The sequence below is a fragment of the Panthera tigris genome, chromosome C2 (assembly GCF_018350195.1).
Source record: "Panthera tigris isolate Pti1 chromosome C2, P.tigris_Pti1_mat1.1, whole genome shotgun sequence".
NCBI classification, from domain to species: Eukaryota; Metazoa; Chordata; class Mammalia; order Carnivora; family Felidae; genus Panthera; species Panthera tigris.
Genome location: NC_056668.1, coordinates 112,998,621 through 113,022,636, shown reverse-complemented (window position 1 = coordinate 113,022,636; position 24,016 = coordinate 112,998,621). Strand labels below are relative to the sequence as shown.

General features: G+C 45.2%; 1 long non-coding RNA gene across 2 annotated transcripts; it reads left to right on the top strand.

Moving 5' to 3' along the window:
* Window positions 1–541: 541 nt before the first annotated feature.
* On the top strand, window positions 542–23,703 carry LOC122230685. 2 transcript variants are annotated; one of them, XR_006207725.1, is made up of 6 exons: window positions 542–637; window positions 1,100–1,214; window positions 1,449–1,840; window positions 16,499–16,672; window positions 21,735–21,836; window positions 23,425–23,703. It is a non-coding gene; the product is annotated as an uncharacterized LOC122230685 (long non-coding RNA). The 2 variants fall into 2 exon arrangements; XR_006207726.1 differs by lacking the exon at window positions 1,100–1,214.
* The last annotated feature ends 313 nt before the right edge of the window (window positions 23,704–24,016 follow it).

The following is a 24,016-nucleotide window of genomic DNA, read 5'->3' as shown; positions in this document are numbered from 1 at the left end:
TAGCAGGGGCTGACATGCCCAGCCCATGTCTACTTGGCACTCACCTCTAAATACCAACAGCTGTTTTTGTAAACACCTGATTTTTCTTTGCTGAGGGCTGTTTTGGGACTCCAGTGAGCTAATGCCCCTAGATGCAGCCCTCGGGCAAAGACAGCAGAGATATGGGTGGATAAATAATCAACTTTCTTATCCCTTGGGGAGCGGGTCACAGGAATGTTCCAGAATGTTTCCCCGTGGGATTAAGCCCTGGTGTCCCCCAGAAGGCTCTTGGTTATATACCCTTCATTGGCTTCCCGCCTTTCCCTGTCTCTTCAAGTGCTTCCTGGGATCTCCTCACCAATACATCACTTGCACCTAAATCCTTGTGTCTGGGTCTGATTCAGGAGAACTCAACCTAAGACAGTTGGTGCTGGAAGTTATTCTGGGAAACAGACCCTTGGGATGTAATTGTGGAATGGAATCACTCATTAGCCCCATGGTAACAAGACCCCATTGTTAGTCGTACGTGGAGCTTTGAAAGATTCTAGCAGATTCTCCTCTTACTCAGCTTGTGAAGAAGGCTAATTTGCAGTGAGCGGGGATGCAGTCTGCTGGAAGGAAATGCATCAGTTTATGCGATAGCTCTGGCAGGTCAGAGGTACAGTGGCGAAAGATTATAGAGTTGGTTAGTTGTTGAAGAAAATGACAGGTTAAGATGAGCCAACCATAAGCTTAGAACACACCGTGAAAGCCAGAAGTCTTCTAAGGCAGCATTTTTAGAATCCTCATCTACTGCAGCTGGAGGGCCAATCATGAACAACACCAGGCCTTGGACTGGCTTGTCAGGGTGTTGCGGTAACAAAAGAAGTTGGAGTCATACCCTTGGTGTGCCTCCTCTGGGGAAACGAGGGCCCCAACAAGAAGAGGGTGGAACCCTGAGATGGGAAACCTGGGGTGACGTGCCCTAGAACCTCAGGGCTGGCAAAAGGAGCCCCTCCCACGTGCTAAGGGAGCAGCCTCCTGTTACCTAGAGATTAGAGGAAGGCCTCCTTAGAGCCAGACCCCTTGCTAGACACTGTTTGCTAGATTCAAGCTTTGCTCCTGCATCTCCTCCTTGCAGCTGTATCAATGATTGGGGTCAAATCTCAGTAAGGCTTAGGAAGTGACTAGTATCCCAGCTACGGGAAGGCAGGTATCATTCACAGGACCTGGTCTGATTTCTAATGGGCTCTCAGGTGAGTTCTGCCAGCTGTTCCATATACCACCTTGTTTATACTCTGAGGAACGGAGACATCTCGTCCCACCTTTGTGTTCAACGACTTCATGTTGGTGGCTTGAAACTGGCCATGGTGGGAGTGTGCACAAACTAAAAGTCAGCAAATGCCACGCATCCAAATCGAGCTTTTTTTTTTCTTCTTCTCCCTCCTTAACCTGCTCCCCCTCCATTCCCCGCTCCTTCTCCTTCGTAGAGAACTGGATCATCAGCATACCATTCTGAAACACAGACCATGGGAATAAGTTCCAAATGAGAAATACTGTGCAGCCACAGTGCCTTCTACTAGTTGTTATCGTCAGACCAAACTGCAGAACAGAATCAGAACGCGGCTAGGAGTTAGCCTGACACACAAGCCGGGCTTAACACAGAAGACCACGGCTCCAAAGAGCACCAATGAGCTGCCTGAGTTGCCTGTGCCAATATTGACCAATCACAATTAGGCTCTTCCAACCAATCACGATTAGGCTCTTCAACCAATCACGATTAGGCTCTTCCAACCAATTGGGATGAAGTGCTTTTTTTTCGTTTTCCTATTAGCATATCGGACCTGAGTGGGAACCTGAGAGGGTACTTTCCTTATATAAGGTAGGGCTTCCCCCTTGTTCTGGTAGACTGGCATAACTGGTTTTCATTTGGGGGCTGCATCCTGCCTTGTTTTTGTGGTCAGGCCTAAGAACTCGAGTTGGGGGAACAATTCAGGGTGGGGAGAAAGAATGGTCTGCAAGTCTATTGGGCCTGTTTTGAGACTGACTTAGGCTGCTTCTCTCCTAGTTCTGTTGTGGTCTACCCTAACAGGGGCTATGGGGGTGTTTGGGGTCTCCTGTTACCAGTTCTCATTCAAGTCCTGAAAAGATCTAGGTGTTTTCTTTTCCTTGGTGTAGAATTATTGGGGCAAAAGTCTATGGGAACCTTTGGGAAACAATGAGGGGTAAGGGCACCTGGGTGGCTCAGTAGGTTAAGTCTCCAGCTCTTTGGGCTCGGGTCAGGGGTTCATGGTTTCGTGAGTTCAAGCCCCGTGTTGCGCTGTGGAGCCTGCTTGGGATTTTCTTTGTCTCTGCCCCTACCCCCACTCCTGCTTTCTCTCTCAAGAATTTAATTTAAAAAGAATTAGGTGTAGAGCTACACAATATATTTGTATGGCATGTGGTAGGGTCCTTCCTCCATGTACTCTGGCTCTGAGAACTGGCTTCTAGAAACTGGGTGAAAGGTTACAGTTCTTCATTGTGGCTGCTGACGCCGGCCTTTTGTTCATTTGCTCTTCACCTTTTTGGTTACATAGGCCGAGAATACCCATTCCGGCTTCCCCTATCTGACCCCTGGGTGCACTATGGTCCGTCAGTCCTCACCAAAAGCCCTTAGAGGCCCGAGGGTTGTCTCTCTACCTTGCTTCCCGTTATGGCAATTACTTTCACCTTTCCTAAATAGGCCAGTGACTCTACCTGGCCTCTGATCTTCCAGGTTAGAACCTGCCGCCACCCTTCCCCCACAGATAACTGGAGCCCAGATCTAATGCGGCACCTCCTTTCAGTCAGACTTGGCCTGCAGAAGTCGGCCACTGATGAGCTTCTCGGCGATGTTGGTGCCAGCCCTCCCAACTAACGGGTTCCTTACTCCATAAAGCAAGTGTCTGCCGTGATCTCACCAGGATTTGAGCCTTGAGTTATAAGAGTGCCACTCCTACCGTACCTTCGCCCTTATTTCCTGTCCCCTGACCCTGACTCCACACTCTCAAGATGCATTTCCATAGGTGTTCTCCTGGTCCCTCGGTGTGTAAACAGATGGTCACCTGGCAGAACCAACCTGGGAGTTGGTTAGAAATACAGACTCTCCGGCTCCTCCCGGACATTGAATCAGAATCTGTCTTAATGAGATTCCAGGTGATTTGTATCCATATTTAAGGATGGGAGGCTCTGTTTCAGAACTCTCTAGAGACCCCAGCGGAAAGTCTTCAGTTTTTTAGGGCTGGATAAAATCCCTTTCTCCCAATACCATTATCCCTATCCCGGTCATTGTCCTTGTCAGTGATCGTCCCCAAGATCGTCAAGCAATAGCTGCGTGGTAGGCCCTTCATTATCGACCGTTTTTATAACTGCACATATTGAGCACACAATGTGTTGCCCTAGCTGACCCCGTTTCCACAGATATCTTTAAAAAGTAAACCATTTTTTTCCCCATCCTGACCGGAGTCTATAACTTAATTGCTTTCACTTGCAGTGTTAAATCACCTTCCCCAGCAATCCCCACTTTCCTCAACTCCTCCACACTTGACTGCTTCTCCGCCCCACATGGCCGGGTTCCTTCCTCACCCTGCCCATACACCTTTGTCCACTTACTCGAGGGCTTCTGCTATTGTCAGAACGGCCAAAGACAACAATGCTTCAACTGGCAGGAAACAGTCTTCACACTCAGGATTTCCTATTATGTGCAGCCTTTTCCAGAAACACAATTGCATCTAAAAATAGAAACTGCCTGGATTTACCTTCATCTCAACACAATGACTCCAGGGCCACTGTGACTGGCCTTGAATGAGGGCCAAACACTTTGAAACGGCAGAGACGCTCTATCAATGGAGGTGAAGGAAGCTGCTTCCAGGGACTTCCAAGCGAGGGCAGGCAGCTGTTTACTTATTCCCCATTCTTTTGTTATTTTGCTTGATTTTTGCCAGTAAAGCTAGGGTAGGAGGAAGGAAAGAGAGGAAGACAAGGGGGCCATGGACCAAAAGGAAGGAATGCTGGGGAGAGGGCTAAGGAAGACCAGGAGGTGGGAGTGATAACCGCGGGGTGGAGGAGGTGACTCGAGAAAAGGAAAAGTGGCAGGTGTTTGCTTGAGGAAGAAAAGTGAACTGGAGAGGGAAGAGAGGAAAAGGGCTTCAGTATGATTTTCAGCGGTCTTTACGCAGCTGGAATGGTCAAGACTTTACAGCTGGCCCATGGTTTCCTGAAAGTGGAGAATGAAGAGAGCCACTTTTAATGTCGGTGCCAAGTTTGGTGTTGTGTATTTCCTTCTTTACAATTCCCCGAGTAGCATAACTGCCTTTGGGAAGAGAAGTTCTCACCTCTATCCTCATTCTCTTCTGTCTGTATGTGTTGAGGGAGCGGGGGTGGAGGTGGGGGAGGCCAAAACAGCATCTCGAAAGCTAGAGAGGTGCCTGTCCCATCAACCTGACACCAGAGAACATACACGGCAATTAAATTGTGTGGAGCAAAACGCGGTTAAATGGAATTAGGCTCCTGTTTGAGAAGAAACCGCAGCCTGGGAATTAAGACCTGGGCTGGATATTGGAGGAGGTTATCCTGGAAGAGAGTTCCTAGTGATGATTCTAAGAGAACATTTTTCATGACCTGGAAATTCAGAAGCAAGCGGAGAACTGGTGGAAGTCAGGAAACAAATGCATTTGAAGGCACCTAGAGAGAAATAAGCAGAAGGCTGGGACTTTCTAGGGCCGGCAAGCTCTAATGGCACAGGAGTAAAGCATATCTAGCCCCGGCTCGGCCCGTTACCAGCTGGGGACCTGGAAGTGCTGGCTTCTCTCCTCCAAGCCCTCAGGTGGCCCATCTGTGGAGCCGGGATGAGGACACCCATTTCATAAGTTGTTTGTGACTGTTCTGTGATTTGTGAATGAAAAGGCCCACTTCCCATTTGTTCTGTTCAGGGGATTTATAGGCAGAGTCAGGATTCAAGAGATGCTAATAAAATAGCTTTGACCTGAAATCAGGCATTGGACCAGAGCAAGAAGGGGATGCTGGGGAGCCAAAATTAGCGAGCGTTCACATCAGACCTGGTGAATGAGCAAAGAAAACTGGGGCCCTAAAGACTTAAAATATGCGAGAAGCGGAAAAATGGTGACTGTGGAGAAAGAGCCAGTTTCTTGTACATACTGTGTCTCAGGGCAACCAAAGAGCTGGAGGAAGTTTCTTCCTCTAGGAGCATTCCAGCTAGTGAACAAAGATAGAATTAGAATTTAACTATCTTGTAACCCCTAATGGAATAAAGGCCTGAGCTACTGATCAAGGTGTGAGTTAATTTATTTCCTCTCAGCCCTCCCATCCACCCTTCAGTACCTGCTCTGTAATAATGGATTGGACTCTTGAAGCATCTTTTACAATGAGTGCGATGTTAAGCTTTGTCAGTAGAGGGCGCAGGAGGGACGTCGCTGGAGGAGGGGGGCTTCTCTCCGTCCGTGTCTGAGTATTTTTCCTGCTCTAACTGCATGGCCCCTCAACAGTGATTGCTCTGCTTCAGCCATGTGCTTAGGATGTGCAGTCCCTCAGAGACCTCAGGGCCCCAGCCTGGGCCCAGTGACCACCTTCACCTCAGCACTTGTGATGTGGATGCTGTGCGTTCCAGGCCTCCCACCGCTGCAGAGCCCCAGCTCCCCTTGTGCGCTCTTCTCCACCATCAGCTACCCTGGGCCTGAGAACATTGCTTCCCACCGTCCTCCCAACGTGAATGCTGCACAACCGGCCTTCCACCCATAGTGGCATCCTGCATCCATGGGTTCTTTCTGGCTTGCCTGATGACTGTGGACTAGCTCTGGTGGGGAAGCCCAGTGAACTTAACTTCCTTTATCTAGTGTGCTGCAATCAGAACTGCTCCGGCTAAGTTGGAGCCCCAGCCTTCAGGGAACCCCACTTCTAATCTCCTTTTACCAAGACCTAGGGTAACATGTAGAGATTTCTACTTCTTCATAGTTGCTCTCCTATCATAGTTAACTTTTTATATTCCCACCCCCCCCCCCCCATATTTGGATTCATGTGTGATTTCTGTTTCTTGGGTGGGCCCAGACTAACACAATCAGGAATGGCTGCTAACCTCAAAGAGACAGCCAGAGTCACCTGGCCTTGTTGGAAATACACAACATACCTATAAGGTATTCTTGTCAAAACCTCCATCTTGAATAATATAAGCAAGCCTTAGATACAAATACTCAAGAAACTCAGTTACAGGAACATGTTAAATGATACTATCAGATGCAATCAGCAACATCCAGGCTGTGGGAAACTCTAAGGAAAAATAACCAGAATTCAAATAAGAGAAAGGATCTACAAATTAAAAGAGACTCGCAAGGCCTATTAACCAATTAAAATTCATAGGCCTTCTTTGGGTCTGAATTCAAATTAAAGATTTATGAGAATAGGAAATTTACTGGGTATTTGACCTTGAGGGGTTTTTTTTTGTTTTGTTTTTGTTTTTAAATGTAAGAGCTAATGAAGGAAATGTGAACACTGGATGGTTACTGATATTAAGGAAATTATTTTTCTTTTTGGATATGATTTGGATATTTTTAAGAGCTTTGATCTTTTAGCTTTACTTAAATCCCCAATATCATACCATTTCATTTTTTGTTTCAAAATAATCCATGCGTGTGGTACAAGTGGACGGGAGAATATATTGGCCATGAGTCAATATCAAACCTTGGTGGTGAGGACATGAGCTCATTAAAAACATTTTTTTAACATTCTTATAAATTGATAACAAAAAAGGCAATCTAATAAATATGCAAAGGGCATAAATAGACAATCCATGAGAGAAATATACATGGCTAAAAAAAACATGCAAATGTGCTCAATCTTGCTAGTACTAAAGAAAATGCAAATATAAAACAACAATGAAAGATCAATGAGATGATGGGGAAATAGTTACTTCTGTTAGTATTGCCATATTGAAGGACAATCTGGCAGAATTTTTCAAAATGTAAGATGTGCATTTCTGTAAAACCAATAGTTTTTCTTCTAGATATATTTGACCATTTCTCTAGGATAGATATATGGACACAAATTTATTTTTGTTGCAAAAATTTATTTATTGCAATATTTTTTTGAAATAGCAACACCCTAGAAGCAGACTAAATATCCACCAATAGAGAGGTGATTCACAAGAAGGAGTAGTTTAAACATGATAGATCCACACAATGAATTCTCTGTAGCCATTTAAAAAGATTCGTGAGCTGACATGGCAAAGGACTTCAAGACCTACTGTTTAGTGCAAAAAGCATCTTAACGGAGTAATGTGTTCCAATTGATTCCATTTCTATAAAAATAAAACTAAATTTACACGCCTAGGAAAAAACCACTTAGAATATGTCCCCCTACAAATGGCATATTGTTTGTATGTGAATGTTTACTTCTATACATAAGACTTTATACATATTCTGTGTTGTTTTTCATAATACATTCATGGTGCTTATATAATTTAGTTTTCTTTATAAGTGCTTACTATGGCAAGAAATAAATCACTAGTGATCTGAGCATTAGTGATCCCTCCGTGGAGTGGCCGGAGACCAAATGCAGTGGAGTGGGAACATGGTGGGTTCCTCCCCAGAGGCTATGCCCACCTATCTGCCTGGTCCCGTCAATACATAGGTAACCAGCCAAGTTTTAAGATCTAGGAAACACTTGTTTGAGTTTTCTATCTAAAAGTGTTTCCTCAAATGTGTCTTGTCCTAGGGCTTCAAGGCCAGAAGAGACTTGCAAGTCAAGCTAGTCCAGTTTCTGATTTTTAAGGATGAGAAAGCTGAGGTCCAGGGAAGCTAAGGAAGTTCTACCCAAGGCCCCCCGGCTATTTGGTATTTAAAAAAGTCTCTTGCAAAGTACTAGCAGGCCAACCAGGAAAGCATTCCCAGGAAATCTATGAATGTTTGGGAACCATGAGGAAGTAACTAGGGAATTATGTGTTCAGGACAAGCATCCAGATTAGAATTCCTGCAAAGTTGCTGACAGCCATGTATGAGTGACCGGCATCCAGTGGTAAATCACCAGGATCAGGAGAATGAATCATCCCAGGCTTTGTTCTTTGTAGGACAGCACATTTTTCTCTGGCTCTCTCTGTTCTATATCAGGGGATTGTTTCCACCAGGGTCACCGGGCTGAAGGACCCACTAAATCTGGCCTCATTCCTGTTTTGGCAAGCGGCCATGGCCAGGGTGATGGAGGAGTGTTTACACATGTCAGATCCCAGGAACATTTTCTCTGTTCTGTCTGATAAAGCCCAGAGTCAGATAGGCAGTGGCGAAGAGCACTGAACGAAGCGTCTGCTTGCCTGGGGGCTGGTTTCTGCTCTGTCCTGAATCCAGCTGTGGGAGCTTGAACTGGTCATTTAAGGCTTTCTAAGCATGCACAATAAACAGGTTAGACGGGATTCCCTAGCTCTCCTGTGTCCGGAACCTGCTTTGGGATAAAAGTAGCTTCCAGCCTGAGTACCTCTGTTCAAAATGTGTTCTCTCAAGCAGTGAGCAAGTACAGGTTTTATAGCCATGATTAGTGTTAGAAGCAAGTCCAGATAGAAAAAGAATCCGTGTTGACATCCCCACCCTATCCAGGCAGAGCGAGTAGGTTCATCTGGAGCCAGCTGTTTGTAGTGGTTACCTGGAGCACTGTGTTGAGAAGGATCTGAAGGAAAGCTGAGCTCAAGGAAGAGCGTTCTCTGACCCGTGAATGATGTCCACCATGGGTGAGGAGGGTGAGGGCACACTGTATTTTTGCTACCCTGCACCTAATTACCGTATTTCGGTTCCTACAGCCATGAACCCGTGAACCCAATACAAAGCAGGAAAATGCATGTGATAAACCTTCCTAAAAAAAAAAAATTCAGGAAGCTGGCTCATTTGGGATATAATTAACAGATAAGTGGGGAATCAGGAAGCCTGGGTTCTGTTCTTTGGCCTGTCACTAAATAACTTCTAATCTCAGAGAAAACCAGTATGTTGGGATATTGATGTGGGGATCCCTATGTTCTGGCCCTGTTGTGGGTTGAGCCATGATAAGAAAGGCCACTAAAGGGTCTCTGGGAGCATGGGTGGCATATAGACCACCAGCCCTGATGGTCCTGCAGCCATAGAAGTGTTTCTTATGGGCGGTTCGGCCCAGTTTTGTCTTATTTTAATTAGTGCTATAATTGTACAACATTAAAAAAAAAAGGTGAATTACAGAGGTTTCCATTAGGATATGTAAAAAAGGGCAAAAAAGGAGACCAAGAGAAAATTACCTGTATTCCTATCTCTCAGATCCAACATTTGACATCTCTCATATTCCCTTGATCTGAAGAGAATCTGATGTAAATATCTTCTATGATAACTGATAGATTCACTTTTTTTGGCTCCTATTCAGGAAAGTGAACCACAAACCAAGTGAATGTTGTATATTAAACATTCATTAAAGAATAATAATTAGTACAATTAGTTGGTAATCATTTCATGCTGTTTTTATTCGTGACTAGGGCCAGGTGAGGGTGACACTGTTTATGCCATCATTACTTCTAAATTTGCGTATAAACTTGAGGCAAACCAGGCTCTGTTTGAAATTACATGTAGAAGTGTGTGAGAACCAGAAAGTAACACATAAAAATGAACTCTTTTTAAAATTTTTATTTGATGTTGCTAAGTTATCTTACTCAATAAAATAAAATGAAAATCACTTGCAAGTGTGAAGGAAAGCCCTAGGATGGTTTTCCAAGGCAGCGTGAAATAATGCTACAGTGTCTGAAACCTATTGTCAGGCTGGAATCCTGGCTCCCCCAAATGATGAGGATAATGGTTCTACTATTTCATAGGATTGTTGTGAGGGTTAATTGAACTAACACATGCGTGATGGATAATTCATGTATCGACTTGACTGAGCCACATGGTGCCCAGGTATTTATTTGGTCAAACATTGTTCTGTGTGTCTGTAAGCTTGTGCTGAAAGAGCTTAACACTTGAATCAGTAAACTAAGTAAAGCAGGTGGCCTTCCCTGACGTGGGTGGGTGTCCTCCAATCCATTGAAGATCTCTCTCTCTCCCTGCCTGAACGTCTTGAAGCTGGGACATCAGTCGTCTTCTGCCTTCAGACGCAATTTGAACTAGAACTATACCCTTGGCTCTCCTGGGTCGCCTGCTTGCCAGATGCAGACCTTGGGATTTCTCAGTTTCCATAGTCATGTGAGCCAATCTCCTTAATCTTTTTTTTTTTTTTTTTTTTAACACCTATATGTGTGTGTATATCCTATTGTTCCTGTTCCTCTGGAAAACTTGGACTAACAACCTGTCAAGTCCTTAGGACAGTGTCTACCATACACCAAGCACGATGCATCACGTTGGACCAAACATGAAGTTAATTGCTGCTGCATGGAGGGCTCTCTGGGAAGATCCTGCTAGGACTGAGAAGAGGAGTTTTCTCCTAGGCAAGAAATACAATGCAGCAACAAATCTCAGAAATTTCTCAAGTCCAGAAGATACGCTATGGAAGCTGTGGTTCTGAGCCTCTCCCCCCTCTCCCCCCTCTCCCCCCCCCCTCTCCCCCCTCTCTCCCCCCCTCTCCCCCCTCTCCCCCCTCTCCCCCCTCTCCCCCCTCTCCCCCCTCTCCCCCCTCTCCCCCCCCTCTCCCCCCTCTCCCCCCTCTCCCCCCTCTCCCCCCTCTCCCCCCTCTCCCCCCTCTCCCCCCTCTCCCCCCTCTCCCCCCGCACAGCACACCATTGCCAGAACACTCTTTCTAAAGCGCTCTTTAAATGCTACCAGCTCATCGAGGGTGAACTCCTTCATTTATCTCACACATACGTATTGAGGTGTTGGGCTTGGCCCTGGGGATACGACAGTGAGTGAAATAACCACATCCCTGTCCAGGGAGCATACAGCCTAGGGAGGGAGCCAGACACCCATGCATACATGTACCTCTCCAGGCTCCAACTGAATACAGCACAACAGCAACAAAAGAACTTGGTGTCCCGGAGGGGATTGTGGGGGAGACCCTAATTCAGAAAGACTTCCTGAAACTCCCTTTACCTCATCCCCTCCTCATGCCAATGCACCACTTTGATTTAGGTTTGATGGGTTTAGCATAAATTCACTTATTTGACTTACGGATACTATGGGCCCTCACCCCAGGGAGGTCTCTGCAAGTAGAGGAATCCAGCTTTCCAGCACATGACCTCCTTTGCCCCCAAATGACCCACTCAGGTACGGAGTGACCTAGACTTTAACTTGGATTCATCTTCTAAGACCGCCTTCCTGCTCCCCTCATCCTCTCCCCTTCTCCCCCGTCCTCAGCATCACTGGGGTGTACCCACTCTGCCTTTGCCCTTGCTATTTCTGGATGTTCCCCTTCTCCCTGCTGCTCAGCCAAACTCCTCCCTGGGATCCAACCCTAAGTGCAATAGGAGAGGAAAAAAGGAGGGGCCAGCACAGGCTGAAAACTTTAAGAAACAATCGAGGGTTTACTTTGGACCTTGAAGGATGCGTGGGATGTAGGATTTAGCTAAGAGAAATGCGGAAAAGCAAGGCCTGGATTTGGAGAACATTGGAAGAGGTGACGGATGCTGCCAGTGACCGAAACTGAGCCATTTGAGTGGTCTGGGAGAGCCGTAGAAGGTGGACCATTAACATGGCTAGGCAAGTCAGGGTCCTATCATGAAAAAACAGGCATTGTGCCTGCCCTCAAGGAATTCTCTATTAATTGGAAATTCCAGAAGAAAAAAACAATTCTCCTTAATAACTCCTCATGCCCAGGCACAATTTGGGGCACAGCATAGTTTCCAAAGTTCAATACCAGACTGACTGGCTGAAATTCTTTTGAACTCAGTTGAGAGCCGACTCCAAACCTTTCCATCTGCTGACTCCTCCTTTGTACACGAAGACCACATTTTCCATTTGCCTTAAAACAGCTGAACATTTTTGCTGCATTACTGAGGCCACTTTAATTTATCACTTTGTTTTAAAGAACCACACCATCCAAAAATAGCACAAAATTACTCCTGTTTGAGGTGGACGGTACTGCAGCTTTACATGAGACATGTAATCTTCCATTGATGGGGCCAGCGTGAATATAGTCGCGATTTTCTGCACGTTCTAACGGTTACAATTGGGAGCGGCTCAGTTTTTGTGCAGCAAGTTATATGTTGGTTTTTGTTTTTTGTTTTGTTTCGTGTTTGGGTTTTTTGTTTTGTTTTGTTTTGTTTTGCCACCAGAACCACCAAAGGATGTCTGAGCAGCCACAGGGAGAAGCTGGGCAGCTGGGGTCCAAATTCCTCCCTTGTCCAGGCCCAGGCAGGCTCTGATATTTTAAAGAGTCGACTTACCAAACCTTCTTTCTCCCAGCTTTCCACAATGTCATTTTGCGTCTCTACTGCTAAAACATTTGGTTTTACGTTGGATTTCGTATTGTAAGTGTATGAGAACATAGTTTAGGATTTCACTGAAACCTGGCAGATAAGTTAAAGGGGCAGTGTTCTGAGAAATAGAAGTCAGTGCTGGTCTCTCCAGAAATTTGGTTGGGATTAATTGTGATTTTTCTTATTTTTACGATTATAGTTTCTCCTCCCTCACCCCTTGCCTTGCACCACCCCTACGCCCCCTGCCATGTACATAAGAGGGACTCATTTTAGTGTCTGTCTTGAAAATCACCATAATGGAATATATATGAGGATTAGGCATAGAAATGTCAGGCCTTATTAAGTCTCAGTAGTCAAACTCGCTCTTGTGTTTCCCATTACCGCTCCAGTCTTTGAGACTTTCCAGAGAGGAAGAATTCTGTGAGTCCCATAGGAAATGCAGCCCCTCCCCCAGATTTAGCAGAACCTCGCCTGGGGTCAGTCATTATTGGAAGACTGTAATGTTTTCCACTTTTGTTGACTTTTAGAAAATTCTATTTCAGAGGAGACCTTTGGGAGATTCATGTAATCAAATTCTGCCAAGGAGGGGAAAGTCTAGCTGTTAGTGTATTATTAAATGCCCTGTATAACCACGGAATCTGGGCATTCGTAATCCCTCTCCCCAAGGAGCTCAGAGAGCTTTGGATACATTACTTTCTTTTATTCATCCTCACAAGGGACACGAAGAAAATGAGGGGGCTAGACTCTAAACAGTCTTCCCGACATGCTCAGCTATCATAGCACCATGTTTATTTTCCATTCTGGACTTCTCTAAGGAGATGTGTGGAGACTTGACAAAGCTAGAAGCAACCTAAAATAACTATTAAAGGTAGAGCCACCAGAATGTGAGCACTTGCCAGGGTTTAGAGAGACCCCTGTGGAGCAAAGCAATGACCTTGTAAGTCCACCTATGAGGAAGGAAAGGGGGCTCCTTACTTCATGGGAACAAGCACATGACTTCAGGAGCCCGGACATGAGCTCTTGGCCCAGGATGCACCTTGCTGGAAAGGGCGGCTCTCCCACCTTCTGCTGCCAAAGACCGTGGCTGACGCATCTCCCTGGCTGTCTTCCACTTTAAAGAACGAATCAGCTGATCAGCATAGACTCACCTTCCTGTGCGCTGCCAAGAAGTATGTGGGTCAGTGGGAGGTTCTAGTTGTAGGAGAGCTAGCCCAGGATGTGAACTATGGTGACTCCATATTGTACTTTGTGGCCAGAGTGACCATGCACACACTCTCAGGGGAAGAGTCAGATAGTCTCTAGGCAAGAAGTAAACCTTGAAACCTCTTTCCTTTGGGCATCTGTATTCCCTCAGAGTGTTGGAAACCTTAACACACACACACATAGCTTCCCCAGGCCTTTATTAGTCTACACCTTAGCTTTGCTCAAATCTGCTTTACAGAAAAGATTTTTTTTATAATTTTTTAATGTTTCTTATTTTTTACAGAGAGAGAGAGCAGGGGAGGTACAGAGGGAGAGAGGGAGACATAGAATCCGAAGCAGGCTCCAGGCTCTGAGCTGTCAGCACAGAGTTCAATGCAGAGCTCAAACCTGCAGACCGCAGGATCGTGACTTGAGCTGAAGTTGGACACTTAACCGACTGAGCCACCCAGGTGCCCCTGTACAGAAAAGATTTAATGAAATGATTCCTGATGAGATTGTGTTGCTTCTCCCCAGGGTGTCTGCATTTGTAAAAGAACCAAACACAAGATCAGAGAGTAAAACTACTGTATACGAGGAATTGCAAGGCTGGTGGAAGAGGCATTTTAGCCATACTACACCCCTCCCCGAGACCTAGATTATCCCAGAAGTGTGGCTGATGCTTGTTCTACCTTCTCAGAAACGTGGGACGTGGAAAAGAGCAGAGACTAGTGTGGAGGTTTATCACGGGTTTAGCATCCGAGGACTTGGGTGGGTGTTCACCTTTCTAGGTGTCAGTTTGAGTCTCTGCAGAATGAAGGCTAGGAGGAGGCCCCGGTCCACACCATTTCTTCCACCGTCTCCTCTCTTCCTCCTCCTCCTCCACCCTCCTCTCCCTCCTCCCTCACTGTTGGGGCCACTGTATAGATAAGAGTTTCCTCCTGGCCAGCTGTGTAAGCCAGAGTGGGAAATTGTGGCCTACTCCCAAGTCACCCCAGAATTTCTATGCAGGTTGAATTAGGAAGCAACAGTCTGGTGGAAGGGGTGGAGTTGGAATGCGTTGTGCTTTACGTAGGACGGTGTCCTCCCTGCCTGTACCCAAGCTGTGCGTTGGCTCCAATACTTACCAGCTGATCCCCAGGATACCTTATAGTCTGGAGTTTCAGGATTCAAAATGTCAGCCTCAACCCTGGGGTCTTCAGCCTCAACAGCTGCTTCAGGTTGCCTCTTTCTCCAGCCCTTCTGTGCTCTCTGCCTTCCCTCCTCTCCTGCTCTGCTTTCCCAGGTCAAGCAGGCTACAGAAATGCAGTCCCCTTCGGGCCCCAGCTGTTTGCCTGCCGGCCGTCTCTGTGTCACAGAGTTGGGAGCGGGAAGCCCTTCACATCCCAGCAGCCCTGACAGAGGCATGAGGATGGGCAGGGCTGCTGCTGGGAAGGGAATAACTGAACCGGTTGTGGGGGAGCAACGTGCCTGAGAGATAGCAGGCAGGGCATGGGTGAAAATGCTAATAAAAATTTAAAATAGAACCTGCAGAACAGGTACTGCTCTTCTTGAGTCTGTTGGAGCCTACTGCCGAGATCAGAATGATCCCCATGGATGTCATGAGAGTGAGGAAGGCCACAGAGGGGACTGACCGATGCTGGCAACCGTGTGTGTTATTATAACCTTTTTGCAATGTTATTCTTCATCTGGACACCTGGTTCCATCTCAGATGCTATCCAGATGATTCATAATCTAATGTCGGCTTCAACACACATTTAAAGGTAACTAGACCAAGCATACATTATGTCAGGAGCTGCTCACCTGAAGGCCCCGCAGTTCAGGTCACTTGTATTGTCACTGGGCAACATGCTAATTATGCTACTAGAAGCTGAGGACACACGGTGACCACAGTGAGTTCCTTCCCTCCCCTCAGGGGCCGGGTGTACAGGCAGGCGATTTTAAAATGATCTGGGATGGAGCAGGAGCCAAGAGAGCAGGGAGGAGGGGCCCACTTACCAGAGCGGTGGGGCCTGGCCTTGGAAGATAAAATTCGAGGCCGGGCTTGCAGGATGAAAGGAGTTACCCAGGTGAGAGGGAGGAAGCGAAGGGCATTCCCAGCAGGGGGAGCTCTCCTTTTGTGCATTGGACCAAACTCAGGTGGGAGATGGAAAGGGGAAAGGAAGCGATCAGGATCAGCAAGCGGGAAGAAAAGGGATTGATTGCATCCTCTGACTTCTCTATTCTTTTCACTCAGCCCTGATTCCTGCAGAGGGCAAGGCACACTGAAGGAGGGTTTTTAGCAGCTTAAAAGAGGTAGAATAATATTGGAATACAGTTTCTAATAGCAACTAAACCAACAAAAACGCAACCTGCAAACAACATGAATGTCCAGGCATGGAAAACTAGTTACACAAATACAGTATACCCAGCTACCTTATGGACCGCATGTAGTCATTAAAAAGAATAAGATCTAAGGGCGCCTGGGTGACTCAGTCACTTAAGTGTCTGACTTTGACTCACGTCATGACCTCATGGTTCATGGATTCGAGCCCTGTGTTGGGCTCTGTGCTGACAGCTTAGAGCCTGGAGCCTGCTTCAGATTCTGTGTCTCCCTCTGTCTCTGCCCGTCCCCCATTCATGCTGTGTCTTTCTCTCTCTCTCAAAAATGAATACAAATGTTAAAAAACCTAAAAGAATAAGATAGCTCTCTGTGTGCAAACACAGAGATCTAAGAAACGCTGTTAATAAAAAAGGAACATAAAAATATGCATAATTCTAACAGGTTCCCATTTATGTAAAGAGCTATGTGTTTTATTTGCATTTATGTATTTTCTGTGTACTTACCTATATATAGAAAAAGGTTCATAGAAAGATACTCAACTTCTGGGGAGGGGAGTGGGGTTGGAAGATGGCAAAAGAAAAGGGACTTTAACTTTTTATTTAATTCACTTCTGTATTTATATTTTTTACATGAGCATGTATTGGGTAACTTTTTCTTGCCAGTGGGAGAAAAAGCAACTGAATCAAAAGCCCAAGTTCTTCCAAGAAGTCCCAGAAAGTGGTCTTTACTCCTTCCCATCACTCCCCAACATCACCTAAATCCAGGAGAAACTGAGATGCTACAGAAGCTCACCTCTGCAAGTGCCATCATGAATAATGCCAACACCAAGAATCTGAGTAAGCAGTGTCCTAGGAGTACTGGACTTGTTTGCAAGCATCCTTATTGCTGAAGGGAGAGGGTTTATTTGATTTACTCTCAGGAGTTATTTTCCTAGTATTAAGTCACTCTAGGGAGACTTTTTGTGATTACCTATGAGTAAATAAAAAAGTGAAATTGCAATGAAAATAAATCATTAATCAACTTTAATGCTGACCTAAAGAATATAACCTAAATTCTAACATGAATGTAAATTATAATGTGTCAGAGGCTACTGGACCCAAGGATAATATTTTCTTAAATGTCTCCTCTTAAAAAGAAGAAAAAAAAAAAAGCACCTAGATGGCTCAGTTTGTTAAGCGTCTGACTTTGGCTAAGGTCACGATCTCATGATTCGTGGGTTTGAGCCCCGCTTTGGGCTCAGTGCTGTCAGCTCAGAGCCTGGAGCCTGCTTCGAATTCTGTGTCTCTCCCTCTTTTCTCTCTGCCACTCCCCTTCTCACATTCTGTCCCTCTCTCTCTCAAAAATAAACATTAAAAAAAAATTTAATGTCTCCTCTTACCCAGTTCCCACCCCTACCCATATACCCCATGATTTCATTTGACCTAGTATAAAACCAACCACAAAACACAAGTATCTACCACTGACGATGCTTCAATAATATACTGTTAGAGTACTTCCACCAACACCTGGTGGGCATAGGGGGTCATTTACCTCTTTGAAATCTCCCTGCAGAAGCCTGTAGAAAATTTCAAGGGTAGGTGCTGTGTCAAATAAACCCAACCAGACTGTGAGGAGTCCCTGATTATCTGTGAGATTCTTTTCCTGGACCTCTGGTTCAGGTCAGATCTAGAAAGAGCCTCTGGCCTTCTTAACCCTCAATTTGCCAGGGATAGAAAATGGCCGTCAGTAACAGAACTTCCTCCTGACTCTAGAAACCGGAGGCTGCAGGCTATGATGGCTTTGCCATTGTTTAGTTCGGTAGGTCAGGTCACTTAACCTGCTTAAGCCCCCATTTCCGCACATCCACACAGTTTCTATGCCAGAGAATGTGTTTAAGCTGTGTGTGACCCTCGAGGGAAACACTCTGAAAGTAGAAGAGATTCTCTACTGGCGGCAGAGAGCCTGGCAGTCACACACCAGAGCAAAGCAATCTGTAGAACTGTTTTCTTTTGCATAAAGTGTTCTCTAAATGAAGCACTAGGGGTAAGAATGTTGCCCCTCCTAAGCCTGGAGATCCCCAAGTCCAAAGTTGTTGAAGTCGGAGGTTTGTAACTGGGATCCGAGGACATAATTGCAGAGGGCTCTTCAATTAGTTGGATGCGGGGCACAAAAATCCGTCTTCATTTTTACTAACCTCTTTCTGAAACTCCGTAACTCTTTGTATATGTGCTCACAAACCACAGCAGTGTTAGCGGTCGGTACCTGTGACTTAGCCACCAATAGAAATTACAGATAATTTTAGGGCGCCTGGCTGGCTCAGTCGGTTGAGCTTCCGACTTCAGCTCAGGTCATGACCTCCTGGTCCGTGAGTTCGAGCCGCGTCGGGCTCTGCTGACAGCTCAGAGCCTGGAGCCTGCTTCACCTTCTGTGTCTCCCTCTCTCCCCCATTCATGCTCTGTCTCTCTGTCTCAAAAATAAACATTAAAAAAAATTAAATTACAGATAATTTTATAGAACATGACAATTGTCCCGTACATCTTTACTGCTTAATAAAGAAGCATATATGGGGCACCCGGGTGGCTCAATCGGTTAAGTGTCCAACTCTTGGTTTCGGCTCAGGTCATGATCTCCCGATTTGTGGGTTCGAGCCCCGCATTGGGCTCTGTGCTGATGGCACAGAGCCTGCTTGGGATTCTGTCTCCCTCTCGCTCTGCCCCTACCCTGTCCGTGCTCGCTCTTGGTGTCTCTCAAAAATGAACATTAAGAAAATTTTCTAAAAAGTACATACATTATTATATCACCGATTTTAAAAAATATTCCAATAACGATTTCAATACAACCAGATTCTTGTATGACCCATGTGTTTTCTTTTACTGTTTTATTTAAAGACCATATTCTGAGAGGGCTCTCCATTAACTTCACCAGACTGCCAAAGTGGTCCATGCCCAATAAAGATTAAGAACCTCTGCTCTAAGTGGGGTTAGAATGGGGCTTGTAAATGTTCCTAAAGGTCTGTGTCAATGTCACTTTATTTACACATTCCTGAGATTCAGCCTCGAGCTCATTGAGCTCTTCCTAACCAAATATGCTGAGGAAGAAGCTGCATCTGTATAAACATCATCCAACTAAAGTGTCAGGTTTCCTCCTCTTCTTCGCAGTTGTTTGAAGCCAACAGCTAATGGCATCAGAAGGATCAAATATCCTGGATAGCTGCATGAAGAGAGAGGAACGTCTATGGAATTACAACCCAGGCATTTCGTTTTAACTCTGCTAACTTGTTTGCTTCGCCTAGAATTAAGCACAACCAATAAGTGTTCTGAAAATGAAAGAATAAGTCACAAACTCATAAGTTGCTGGTTTAATTTCCTCCACGGGGAATTAAGGCATAACCTAATACCTGCTTAACACTTTGATTATGAAGAGTCACGCTTCGGCTCTAGACCAGGCATGACAAATGGATTTTACCCTGACCTGATCAAGTTACCATTGAGTTAGGAAGGGTTCTGAGGCCATCTCCAGGCTTAAGGAGGGAAAAGGTGCTGTGGTTGATTGCCGATGTCTGCTATGGTAAGAGGATGTAGCTACGTGCGTGTCCTGTGGTTATCCTCAGTCGGGTTTTGACTGCTACCAATGTCCACCTTTACTTTAGACCCAGATAGAAATACATTCTTGAACATTCCTTTGGTGTCCCCTCTCTGTCTGAAGAGAGAGGGGAACCTCCATTCCTACAACTATTTTGCCAACTGATTTAAGTTGATGAACAAAAACGGGGCTCCTGGGTGGCTCAGTCGGTTGGCTGTCTGATTTCGGCTCAGGCTATGATCTCACAGTGCGTGGGTTCCAGCCCTACATCAGGCTCTGTGCTGACTGCTCAGAGCCTGGAGCCTGCTTCAGATTGTGTCTCCCTCTCTCTCTGGCCCTACCCCACTCGTGCTCTGACTCTCTCTCTCCCAAAAATGAATAAACGTTAAAAAAAATTTTTTTAATTAAAAAATAATAAAAATAAATTGATGAACAAAGAGCATTAAACACAACATGACGTTGCATAAAACCGTCTGGGATGCCCCAAAACAATAGACCACAATTGATAAGGGGAATTTATTTAAAATAATTAATTTGAAAGCAAATGTGATTTCTGTGCTTCCCTCCTACTTATGGCTATCATAAAGTTTGATCTCACTTTTGTTCAGAAACACTTCCCCAAATCTAATGCATACTGACCCCATTTCCTTGGCTTTGTTTCTTCTGTAGGCCATGATGGGTAGGGTTAAAGCCACCTTGCATTTACAGAGGCCTCTGGCTTTTGCAGAGCTGTTTCTAAAACACTCTCTCCTGAGGCATCTCTCAGCAGGCAGGAAAGCTCGGTTGTCATCATTAATCCCATTTTACAGATAAAGAAACTGGGGCTCCAAGAATTCAGGTGACTTTCCCAGAATCTTTTTGTCAGCTCGGTGCTCTCTGAACAAGCTGTTACCTTCCAGTGTCTGTCTGTTTGCTTATATCAGGGTCTCCTAAAGAAAGGGAATCTTTTAAAAGGAGAAAGAAAACAAACCAACATTCCTATCTGCTGAAAATCTACTGTCATCTACTTATCAACTCTTCCCATGTTGGCCAGGCTAGAGGTGACAGTTCTGGTTTTCTTTATCTTTCCTCCTATTTTAACAGATTTTAAGGAATCTGTTTAACAATTTCCACTTCCTGCTGCCACCAGTCCAATTTCAACTAATGGGCTCCCAAGCCAGGATTTTAGTACAGCTCATCAGGCATCCTAGTTTGTGATTTTTGTTACTTTTTTGGTTTGTTTGGCTTTGTTTTTTATTAGAAATGATGAGATCGGCAATTTGTCCGCCATGGAAGTATTGACTGGCTGGGAAGGGCTGTTAGTTTCTGCCAGTTAAAATACTCAAGAAAAGAAGATGGGTTGGGTTTGCCGGATTGCCTTAAATGAAACTGATTGGGGTGGTAGTTCACCAAGTAATTCATGGTTCCTAGTAATCTTATTAGACCAGTGGGTGGGACCCCTGGCCCAACTTTTGTCCCAGCAGCTAGTACAGCCCTCTGGTCTCCTTTTACCCTCTCCACAGCCTTGGGCTCCAGCTGCAGGAGAGAAGCGTTCCATGTTTCTTCTGATCTCATACCTGCACTTGTGCACCAAACATGAGCCAGTCACCCTCAAGGAACTTACAAGAGACAGACGAGTTAAAGGGTTCTCCTAATTTAAAACGAAGAACTCTATGGATGCATTCGATGCCCCAGTCTTTAGGGCTCAGGGAAAAATCTCCTGGAGGAAGGGTCATTAAGCTAAAACCTTTTAAAGAAGTGAGGAAAGTTGCATAAAAGGTGAGAAAGGCAAAAGAGTGAGTTCAGCGAAGAGGGTGATGCTCTGGAACAGAGAATGTAAGCTATGGGGTGGAGGTGGGGAAGTGGGAGCAAGGCTGGGGAAGTAAAAGTAAGCAAGGACCAAGATGAAAAATGTATCAAAATCATGCTAAGAATTTCGGGCCATATCCTGAGAGCAATGGGAAGCTGCTTTAATATTACTTTATAATGTCTGCTTTGGTTGCTCTATGGAGTTGAGGGGAATCAGACTGCAAGCAGGGAGAGCAACCTTGATCCAGATGAAGTGTTCTAATAGCCTGAAATACAGTAGAGAGCGTGGAGATGAAGGAAAAAGAACTCGGGACTCATCAGGTCAATATCCCAATGTTGTAGGCTGTTCTCTCAGCTCCCCTTCATTAGGTTACCATTTTGATGTTGTTGACTTTGAGCTGTTTTCCCTCATCAGGGACTGAGCCTAGAGAAGCTTCCTAGTTCGTAAGAACAGTGGTTGGTTAAGCCCTGTGAGTCTGCAGAAGGGTTCTTTTAAGGGTCTCAAGTGAAATGACCAAGTCCAGGGTTTGTAACTGTTTTTCATTACAGCCACGAGTTCTGATGGTAGAGGCTGAGACAGGTGTTGGAAGTTGACTTGAGGACATGCCAGGAAGTAAGGAAGCAGAGGAAACCATCTTGACGGAGACAAAGGTGAGCTTCATGGAGCACTAAATGTTCCTCTAGACCCCACAGTAACCCAAGAGGCTCAAAGCAGTCTGGTAGCTGGCATTTCTCTGCCTCTGCTTTTATGCCATAACCAACTACCAAATCCCTGAGTACCTCACAGCTTCTACTGCTTATGGCTTCTGCTTACCGCCTATTGTGTGTTGACCTCAATCTCCACAACTTGGCGATCCTAAACCTATATCTTTCCAGGATCTCCAAAGATAAGAGATCAACTTCCCTGATAATTCTCTCTAGAAGTTTTCTGCTTGAACTATTATTGGTTCTTTTAGGTCACATGCCTATCCCTGCACCAATCATTGAGGTTAGGGGGATAGGACACACATGTTGCCAGAGATTTAGAGCCCTATCTCAGCCACATGTTGGGGGGGGGGGGGTGGGTAGTCTCCAAGAAAGTGGTGACCCATTAGCAACCTGAAGTAATATTTCCAAAAAGAAAAAAAGTGCCCTTGGCAGGTACTTTGGGCTTCATACCCTGTCCTGAAGATGATATTTTCCTAAATATAAGTAAATGCTTTCACAATTTCAAGTTTTAATTTCTTCTGCTAGAAGATAAGAATGTGTCAGATTGAATGTTAGCTGGTTTTTAGTCTCAAATCTGTAGAACCTTCATAGGACTTTGGGGTGTGTGCAGAAAGGAACAGAACAAAGAAAACCTATTATACACTTTCTCTCCATCAAGCATCTTTTAGTAACAAACAGTACCAGTTGTGTTTCTTTGGTTGCAAGCAACAGAAATCAATACCGGCAAATCTAAGCAAAGTAAAATTATTGGGAGAATACTGAAAGGAAACATGGGGGCTTTGAAACCGGAATCGTGGGACTGGCAAGCCTTTACAGAAGGAGCAGTGTGTCAGAGCATGCCACTGGGATGAAAGTTCCAGATGCTCAGGTAGATGGTGAAATTATAAAGCAAAGCAAGAAAATCATTTTCACGAAAGTTGGGATAATAGTTACCTCGAGAAGTAAAAATAGGATTAGCCTATTTAGAAGTAAAAATAGGATAGGGCCCAGTGCAAAATGCAGAATCATTTCTTCAAAGATTATAGAGTTTCAAGATGGCAACTGCAGAGCATTAAACGAAGCCCCGGACGATTCTGAGCATGAAGTCCTGTGTGGCTGCACAGGTTGCCACACCCATGGAGCCATCCCTGAGCGAGGAAGAGGGTTTCAATTGGTGAGGGGCACATAGAAGGCTTCAGGAGGCAAATAATCCTGACAGTGGTGCTACATGACACTTGCTTTCAATTACTTGTAAACCTTTCATATGGTTTTATGCACTCTTCCCGGAGTGTCGTTAATATTTCACAATTAAAAAATAAGACCCTACCTCCTGTCCTGTGTCAATCCTACAACATTCAATACACTAGGGGAAAGAGTCTGAGTGGCCAAGTTCGGACTGCTGGCTGCCATAGAGGAATAGTCATCGAATAATAGGAACAAAAAGAGAAGGCAAGCAAGATCAAGATGAAGAAGAAAGACAAGTACTTAGCAGTTACTCCATGTTTTAGATGCTATTCTGAATTCTCTCCTTACACATTTGTTATTACCCTAGGAGACCGGGACCTCCCCTTTCAGCTTCCAGAGTGGACAGTGGCTGCTTGAACTTACAGACTGCTAAAGTCTCATGCTGTGAGAGAGAGAGAATTCCCTAAAAGGGAAGTTGGGATACAGCATTGTCGTGGGTAGCTGAGAAATGCCAAAATCCACCACGCACATCAGATAAGAAAAGAGGGCTTTACTACAGGCTATTCTTTTTTGCATGTAACAACCATTTGTTGGTTTCCAAAGTTGAATGCCCTCTGCTAGCTAACAGAGAAAAAAGTTGAACAAGACCGTGACCTTCAAGTGACTATAATATATCACTAAGAAAAGGGGGGGGGGGGGAGGGAAAAACACCTCTAAGGAAAATTCACTTACACAGAAAGAATGTATGAGTGTTGGGCATGTCCGGGGCCATCAGTATCACACACGTTGCATTCCCAAGGTAGCTTCAGCCCTGCAGAGATGGACTCAGAGACCTAACCCCTGTAAGATGCCATCTCTTCCACAATGCATCTGCCCTCAGAGTTAACCTGGCCACAGACATCACTGCTTTCTTGCCAAGACTGGAACAGCTGAGGAGCACGACTATACACATTAGATTC